Source organism: Amborella trichopoda, chromosome 1 (genome assembly GCF_054954075.1).
Source record: "Amborella trichopoda isolate Santa Cruz 75 chromosome 1, AtrichopodaSantaCruz75HAP2 v2.0, whole genome shotgun sequence".
NCBI classification, from domain to species: Eukaryota; Viridiplantae; Streptophyta; class Magnoliopsida; order Amborellales; family Amborellaceae; genus Amborella; species Amborella trichopoda.
Genome location: NC_142336.1, coordinates 34,944,151 through 34,952,292, shown reverse-complemented (window position 1 = coordinate 34,952,292; position 8,142 = coordinate 34,944,151).

Sequence of the window (8,142 nt, the reverse complement as noted above, 5' to 3'; positions counted from 1 at the left end):
GCTTGGTTTTCACTTTAAAAAAAGCCAATGAAAATAAATAAAAAACCTTTAATAAAATTAAAGTAAATTGTAAGGTCATGATGCCCTCATCAATTTTTCCTGGATTGGAAAGAAGTTGATCCGATCGAGTACACCTCCAAGTAATTTTGATAAAGGTCCTTCCGTCGCCTTTGTAACTCATACTCATCAATCCACCAACAATCAGTCAACAGGGGATCTTTCCAATTAACTAAGTTTTTTCTATATGGACCACAATGTATATCAATGGTCCATACATCCACCACATCCTCTATCTCATCCTAAATAGGTCTCGGTGGTTCTATAGTCTCTAGCAAACCAGCATCCAAATGTACCGGTGGTGGTTCTCCTTGAAACTCGTATGAGATTGGAATATTATAGATGGGTGAAATGTGCAGGTCCTTAATAAAGTCTAAGAGACGAAAATTAACAAACTTCTCGAGTATCTGGTATGATCCAAACCTTCACTAACGTAACTTGTGGTAGGTATCGAATGGAAACCTTGCATGGCTCAGATGTACTAACGTAACTTGTGGTAGTTATCGAATGGAAACCCTTCATGGCTCAGATGTACCATGACAGGGTCCCCTACAGAAAATGATTTGTCGTGTCGATGTTCATTTACATCTTCCTTATACTTGGCATAATTTTCTTTCAAAGACTTATCACAGGTCTTCCTTCTCTACTACTACGATGTATTGGGCATAGCCATAAGGTTTGGCACTCTTCCCCATATGAGGTAATGAAAGATGGTCTAACATATGTGGAATGGAGCAACCATACGCTATCTTGAAAGGAGTCTTCCTAGCCGATCTGTTAACTGAGTTATTATAAGCAAACTCTTCTCAACGAAGACCAAGATTCCACTGTTCAGCCTCTTGCCTGTAAGACAACTCAACAAGTTTCCAAACTGTAGCTGACTAGCTCAGTTTGCCCATCAGTGTGAGGATAATATACACGAATGAATTGTAGAGTTGTACCTAACTTTGACCACAGTGTTCTCTAAAAATGACTCAGGAATCTAGTATCATAATTAGAGGTTAACAATTTAGGTATACCATGAAGACAAATACTACTTATCTAAATTAAATATTTGTGACATAAGACTGGTTAAGTGTCTCGATTTCGCTCTCCGGATCTAGGTGATCTTGCTGCACGTGTCTCGGGTTTCTGGTGAACCCGGGATTTGAGATCGCTCTCTCGGAACCTTGCTCGAGGGCAATGGTAGGTATACCAACCAATAAGAGAAATTTTAGGTGGGTTCGGGACTTACTCGGGTTGGCTCACATGGGCACCCTCTTAGATCATGAAGAAGGCCCCCCAGCTGCTTGAGTTGAATCGGAATCGCCTCCCTTGACCTGTAATTCTCTTGTTTTTCTGCACAACACTTCTATGATTAATTTGTAAGACAAGTGGGGGTCGAAGGGACCCACCCTTGTCTTAGGGCAATGCACGTTCACATGAGAAGGCGATGAAGTGCAAGGTTCGGTGAAAGATAGAAAAGAGAAGAGAGCTTGATGTAGGGATGAGACTAGCATGACAACCAGAAGTTATCGGCTCGGAGTGGTAGCAAGATGGGCATGGTTCTCAGGACCAGCACGGCTATGATACTACTCGAAACCAAGGTCAGTGCGTCGGTGATAGGCTAGGTTTACCCTCAATCAAGTGAGAGGAGAAAGAGGTAAAGAGGAGAGAACGAGGGGAAGCCCGGACGTCAATAGGCATCGTGGTGGGCAGTGCAAGGAGACGACGTATCCCTTGTGGGTGGCGCCAGCTCCTGACGAGGCACATGGCACTAGCTTCTCCTGGGTCGCACAACGATAGGCACGGGACGTAGGGCGAACGGCAATGGGCGCCGGTCGCCTAGAGGAAGCTCGCGGAAGGCTATGGGTGTCGCCAGAGCCTCTAGTGGGCGGCGATAGGTATCGCCGTCAGAGTTAGACGTGCAGTAGAGGAAGACCCCTACAACTGAAAACAAGCTTCGCTAAGAAGTCACAGCTATGTATGTGGGTGGCGATAGGCAACGCCGTCTACAGATTTCACTGAAAGAAAGAGACAGATGAATAGAAGGGGAGGGGGACTTTGCGCATGGCACTGCCATCGCTATGCACAACCTGTGGGACCAAGGGAGAGGCATGCACAACACTGCCACTACCGTACACGACCTCTGCAAGGAACTCAGACGAAGAAGAGGAAGCAGAGAGGGGAGAAGAGAGAGAGAAGAAGAAAAGAAAAAGAAGAGAGAAAAGGTTTACCTCAACCCCTAGGGGTATTGGTCAAAAGCGTTTCTCTCACCTCTCTCTCTCTCAAATATGACACACAATGGTAAGAAAGATAAACTTGTATTAAGTGAAAACTCTCTTGTGTGTGTATGCCTCTACCTCTTCTTTTTTTTTGTGTACAATGATGGTACGTATATATAGAAGTATGCCCCAAACATGGGTGTATGCTCAAAAGTAACCCTAATTGTTGGAAATAAAGATTCAATTGAATTAAAATAAATTAGAAAATAAGGTGCAAAGTGGTAGATTTGCCCCTTCCTAACAACTTGTAGAATTCCAGAACAGTCCCTGTGATTCCCTAAGACTTGTGTGAACTTGCATGACTGATCCGGGGTAGTTCTGATGCCTAGTTGATTGTAAGATGATTGTTTTCTTGTAGGGCTCGATATGACGATTGATTTGATACCAACTTCGAGCCATGGATCGTGTTTTTGGTGCATGATCATGCGACTTGAAATTTGAGTAGATCTTGAAACTTTGGATCAATAATGTGTTCATTCCTTGATGTTTTTCTGTGTTTTCTTTGCTGAATCACACTAAGCATGCCACTACGATCACGGGGCACCAAACGCAGCTCGATTCCTTGACCGAACGAAGATTTTGCAAGTTTCGATTTTTGGCCAGAATCAAGGGTTTTGACGACATAATTTGTAGTATATTCGTTGGCTTCGTGTATAGAATCCGACCGTTAATCATGTATAGGGTTCAGATCAAAGATGGCCAGAGACCTTACACCCGCAATGGAATTGGTCTCACATCGATCGGGCTCGCGAGCGGTGTGATTTGGCCACTTGAACGAGACACGATGCTGCTGAATTTTCTGCTCTTTTTTTCTCTCTAGCTTTTCTTCGCGCTCAGGTATTGTCACGGGACTTGCCATATATCGAATCAGTCGTCTTGACTAAACAAACATGCTCACCAAATTTGAGCGCGATCCGACTCAGGATGAGTGAGATATGACTGTCGAAAATCACTAGCCGTGACTATCCATTCAATGGTGTAGTGTTGCAGAGTGCGGCTTCTCCTGTTTCACTCTTTCGCCTATAACGCCTTCTTGGAATGTCGGTTTGAGCTGAAACTTGACCCCTGGGGGCTTTCAACCATGTCGGATCCAATGGTGGTGGTCCCACAACAATTTGAGATGCTGAAAATGTAGCTCTAGTTATAGGGGTCCATTTCAGGGTGCTAGAAGCCGATTCTGTCAGAACTGTTTCTCAGTCTACACTGCCTTAGACATGTTGGAATGCAACGAAACTTGGTAGGACACTCTTAAGAGATTCATGAAGATCTTCGTAGGTTCTAGAGCTGTTCTAAGGCTATCCGAATTTCCACTACTTGCTAGGCCTTCCAACAGCATGCCCCGTCGAATGTTGTGCTTTGAGAGAATCGAGAAGTGCAATCATTTGGAAAGTTTGAGGGATCTTTGTAGATTCTGCACCTCAAGAGACTATCTGTGCTTTTGGAGCATGAGGCCTTTGTCAAGACCTCCTCGTACCGAACCACGTCTTTTTTGAAGGCCAAATGCTACGAAACTTCGCTCGTCATTGTTTGCTGCTACACCAACTTTGCTTTTGATGCTCAAAGTATCTCTTGTATGTCTCGTCTAGTGGGGTCCATTGGGGGGCTTCTAGCCCAACCCAAAAGTCTAGTCCCATGTAGGTTAGAGAGTTTGGCGAAGACTACTCTGAAGCCTGTGACAGGTTAGACCCTAGCTTCGTCAGTTTTTTGCCATTGCAATGGATCTTAGTATTTTGGAGGGATATTTTGGTCATCATCCTCACCCTCAAGGACTCCTGTTATTGTTGAACTGAAGAGATCTTATACGGCTCTCACTCCCTGATGAGCCATGAAACTGGGGAGATCTTATGTGGCTCTCACTCTTTGATGATCCATGAAACCGGTGAGATCTTATGAGGCTCTCACTCCCTGATGAGCCATGAAACCAGGGAGCTCTTGTGGGGCTCTGACTCCCTGACGAGTCGTGGAAACTGGAGAGATCTTGTGGGTCTCTCACTCCCTGACAAGCCGTGGAAACTGGAGAGATCTTGTGGGGCTCTCATTCCCTGACGGGTCATGGAAACTAGGGAGATCTTGTTGGGCTCTCACTCCCTGAAGGGTCATCTGGCCTACAACTGGACGCTGGTTTTTGAGGATTCTAGGTAGACCTCAATAACATCGTGACCGTTTGGAAATTGAGTGTCAGCTGAGGCCGTAGTCATGCGTCAGCTTATCTTGTCGGTCCAAGCACCCTTTCGCTGGTTTTTACTTGAACAGGAGAAGTGGCACCGTGAAGACGGTTTTCACCAACTTCTGCTATTTATGAGCTCTTTTACCCATGACCTTGCGATCATGTTCACCCTTTGCATACATTTTTTCCCACGGTGCCTTTCTGAGGTCTTCACCGTGCCTGGGTTTCTGTTTTTCCATGGAACTCTCTTACTCAAGGTTTCGTGACCATGCCTGTCCATCATTTTTACTCATAGAGGTCCTTTGTCCAGGTGTACACCATGCCCCTTTTTTTTTGAGAAGGCGTGTTTTAGGGTTGTGCCTTTGAGACATGTGCGAAGCCTTTTAACATTATGCGGCCATGACGTGCACTATAGTTTAGGGTCATACAACTGGACCGTAGCAGTAACGAAGGACAGTCTGTAGAGGCCACAAAGTGAGTCTAGTGATGACTTTGACTCACTTGTGAGAGGGAATGAAGTTGTCTGTGAAGTGTTGATTTGATGGTAGGTGAAAGGTGGCAACCCACTAGCTGAAGCGAATACGGGTGCCAAGGTGGCTTGCCGTTTGGTGAGCAGACTCACTGGGGGATGATGAAAGATGGTGAAGGTGGCCCGCGCACATGAATGGGCTGAGTAAGGAAGACGTGCGTGGAGATGCATGTGAAGGGTGTATGCGCCTAAGTAGGCTCATTGGGGAGAAGAAGAGGGTACGCACACACAAATGGGTGGCTAGGGAAAGCGTGTGCGAAGATACATGTGAAAGGGTTGTGCAGCTAACGAGGCATGTTTTAAGGTCGCGCCTCCTAGACCTGGGCCAAGCAGTTTAACGTCATACGGACAGAACGTGCACTATGGTTTAAGGTCATATAGCTTGGACTAGGGTTTTGCAGTTTTAGGTCATACAACCAGGACCGTGCAGTTTAAGGTCGTGCAACTAGACCTCTGCTATACTTTAGGGTCGTATAGTTTGGACCATGGCTATGCAGTTTAAGGTCATGCAGTATAGACTATGGTAGTGGAGTTTAAGGTCATGCAATGCGAACCATGGCCGTGCAGTTTAAGGTCATACAATGCGAACCATGGCTGTGTAGTTTAAGGTCATGCAATTCGGACCATGGCTGTATAGTTTAAGATCATGCAATGCAGATCGTGGCTATGCAGTTTAAGGTCATGCAATGCGGACCGTGGCTGTGCAGTCTAAGGTTATGCAATGTCATGGCTATGCAGTTTAAGGTCATGCAATGCGGACCATGGCTGTATAGTTTAAGTTCATGCAATGCGGACTATGGCTGTGCATTTTAAGGTCATGCAATGCGGACCATGGCTATACAGTTTAAGGTCATGCAATGCGGACTATTAAGTGGTGAACGCATGCGACTCCATGGGTAATATGGCCATCACCAGAGACTGGACTCCCAGAGGAAAAAGACTATGATGTAGGGAAAGAACTTTCTGAAGAGGCAGGACAATGGTCTAGAGGGGAGTGCCAAGACATGCGCGCGACACCAAGTGTGGAGTGGCACATGCATCAGTAAGCTTAGGTGATGCGTTAGGTCCTTTGGTGAAGCACTTGGCCGTAGGCCCCGACGTTCCGTGCAGCGGTGATCTGTGGACGAGACGCGCAGCAGTGACTCCTAGACGAGACGCGCGACAATAACTTCTGGACGTTATGCACGGCGATAGTCTCTGGTCGAAGCGCTTAGTAAAAGTCTTGATGGGGCGCGTGGCACTAGCCTTCTGACGAGGCACGCGTCGAGATAATCTCTGGACAAGATGTGCGGCAATAGTCTCTGGTCGAGGCTCGCGGTGATAATCTCTGGACGAGATGCGCGGCGATAGTCTCTAGTCAAGGCGCTCGGTAAAAGTCTTGATGGCGCTCGCGGCACTAGCCTTCTGATAAGGCATGCGGCGCAAGTCTTGATGAGGCCCGCAACGATGATGCTTCGGGTCTCGGGTTTGGCCCACCCCAGCTTGGTCTTATCGCCATCAAGAGCTGAGGACTGGAGCGTCATTCTGAATTTGTTGGGGGCAATTCGCGGTACCACAGGGTATAAAAAGGGGAGAAACCCCAGTTTATTGTTTTATCGAAGGGTACAATAGTAGAAAGCTTTTTAGAGAGAGAGAGAGAGCTAAAGATTTTTGGTGAGGATTTTTTGGCGGGCACTGCGAAGCTTCGCAACGTGATTGTGAACCTTTCTAGGAAGTGCCGAGGCTTTCTGAGTAAGGAACAGGGCTTATCGGGGCCTTAGCAGGAGTTGCAGAGGTGCCCTGCCAGAGTTCCAGTGCTCCTCCAATCGTTCTGCTGCTAAAGGGGAGGTCGCAGAGAGTTCAGAGGGCTTTGTCCGCTCTCTGGTTGTTGGGGGAGAAGGAGAAGGGGCTGCATTGAGTTCACCGAAAACTTAGCGAAATTTCGGTGAGCTTTGGTGAACTACTGAAGTGGGAAACTAAGGAGAAGGGCAATCCGCAAGGTCGCAGGGAACATTTCGGGGATTTCTAGTGGTTTTCGCCAACTCCAGCAATGAGCAGAAAGCATAAAGGATTTTCTTAATGAACAGGAGTGGATTCTTGGTGGAGAGGGGAAACGTCGGTGGGAACCCAGAGGGTCATGGGACCATAACGGTCGTGAAGACGGAGGGTCGCCGGGCGGCGAACAGTCACCCTCTGCACGCGTGGCGACAGGCCACACCGCAAGTGTCACGCAGTGTGTCCGGATTTCAAGGGTCGCACATGCGGCGCATGTTAACAGCTGAAACGAGGCATTAATACACCTTGGTTCACGGGATGTCGATAGTCCTTGCTGATCGCGAGACGACGGTTCCCTCCTGGTGGTGACAGTCTTGACGATGATTCCATCTCAGTGGGCAGACGACGATCGTCCCGCCCTGGTGAGTGTAGTTTCTTTGTGGCTGAGAGAATAGTTAGTGCTTTTGGATAAACGCCCTCTGACAGATGCCTTCTCGATGATCAGCCAAGGTCTCTAAAGCTTCCAGAGTGCAGGCCTCTTCAAACAGGGGCCTCGTTGTGATTGAGGACGAAGAGCCCCTTATTACTGAGAATGAACTGCATCCCTCTCCTCAACATCCTGTCTTCGGAGGTGAGAGAGAGTACAACCTGGTAATCATGGGCAACAAGGCGATCCCTCTTGCCACCTTGAGAGGGAGCCGCGCATCTTCTGCTCGAAGGGGACCAATCGTAGGTTCATCCTTTGTAGTCACCTCCTTTTCGGGGCAAGTCATTCACCCTCTTGTCTGACATATCTGGGGAGGCTTTGTTGTATTGCAGGCTGTGATGCCCTTTCCTGCACAAGTCACCATGCTTAATCATCGAAATGTCTAGGCAGACAACGGCCGTGATCTTCTTAAAGCCGCTTATCAACTTTTCAGCTAGGCTTCTCTCTTCGAGCAGATCATGTTGCCTTCTTTGGTGAAGAGGCTGATAGATAACCTCTTAGACTTCGATGTTCCTTGCGCAGACTTGTTCAAAGTGAAAGTGATTGAGATGTCTCATCAAACTAGGGAAGTTTTGTATTTAGGAGAATCAGCTTCTACTGAGGAGTATCTCTCTATCAAACCTCTACTTAGATTCTTTCCCCGGCCTTTAACTCTTACTGAATA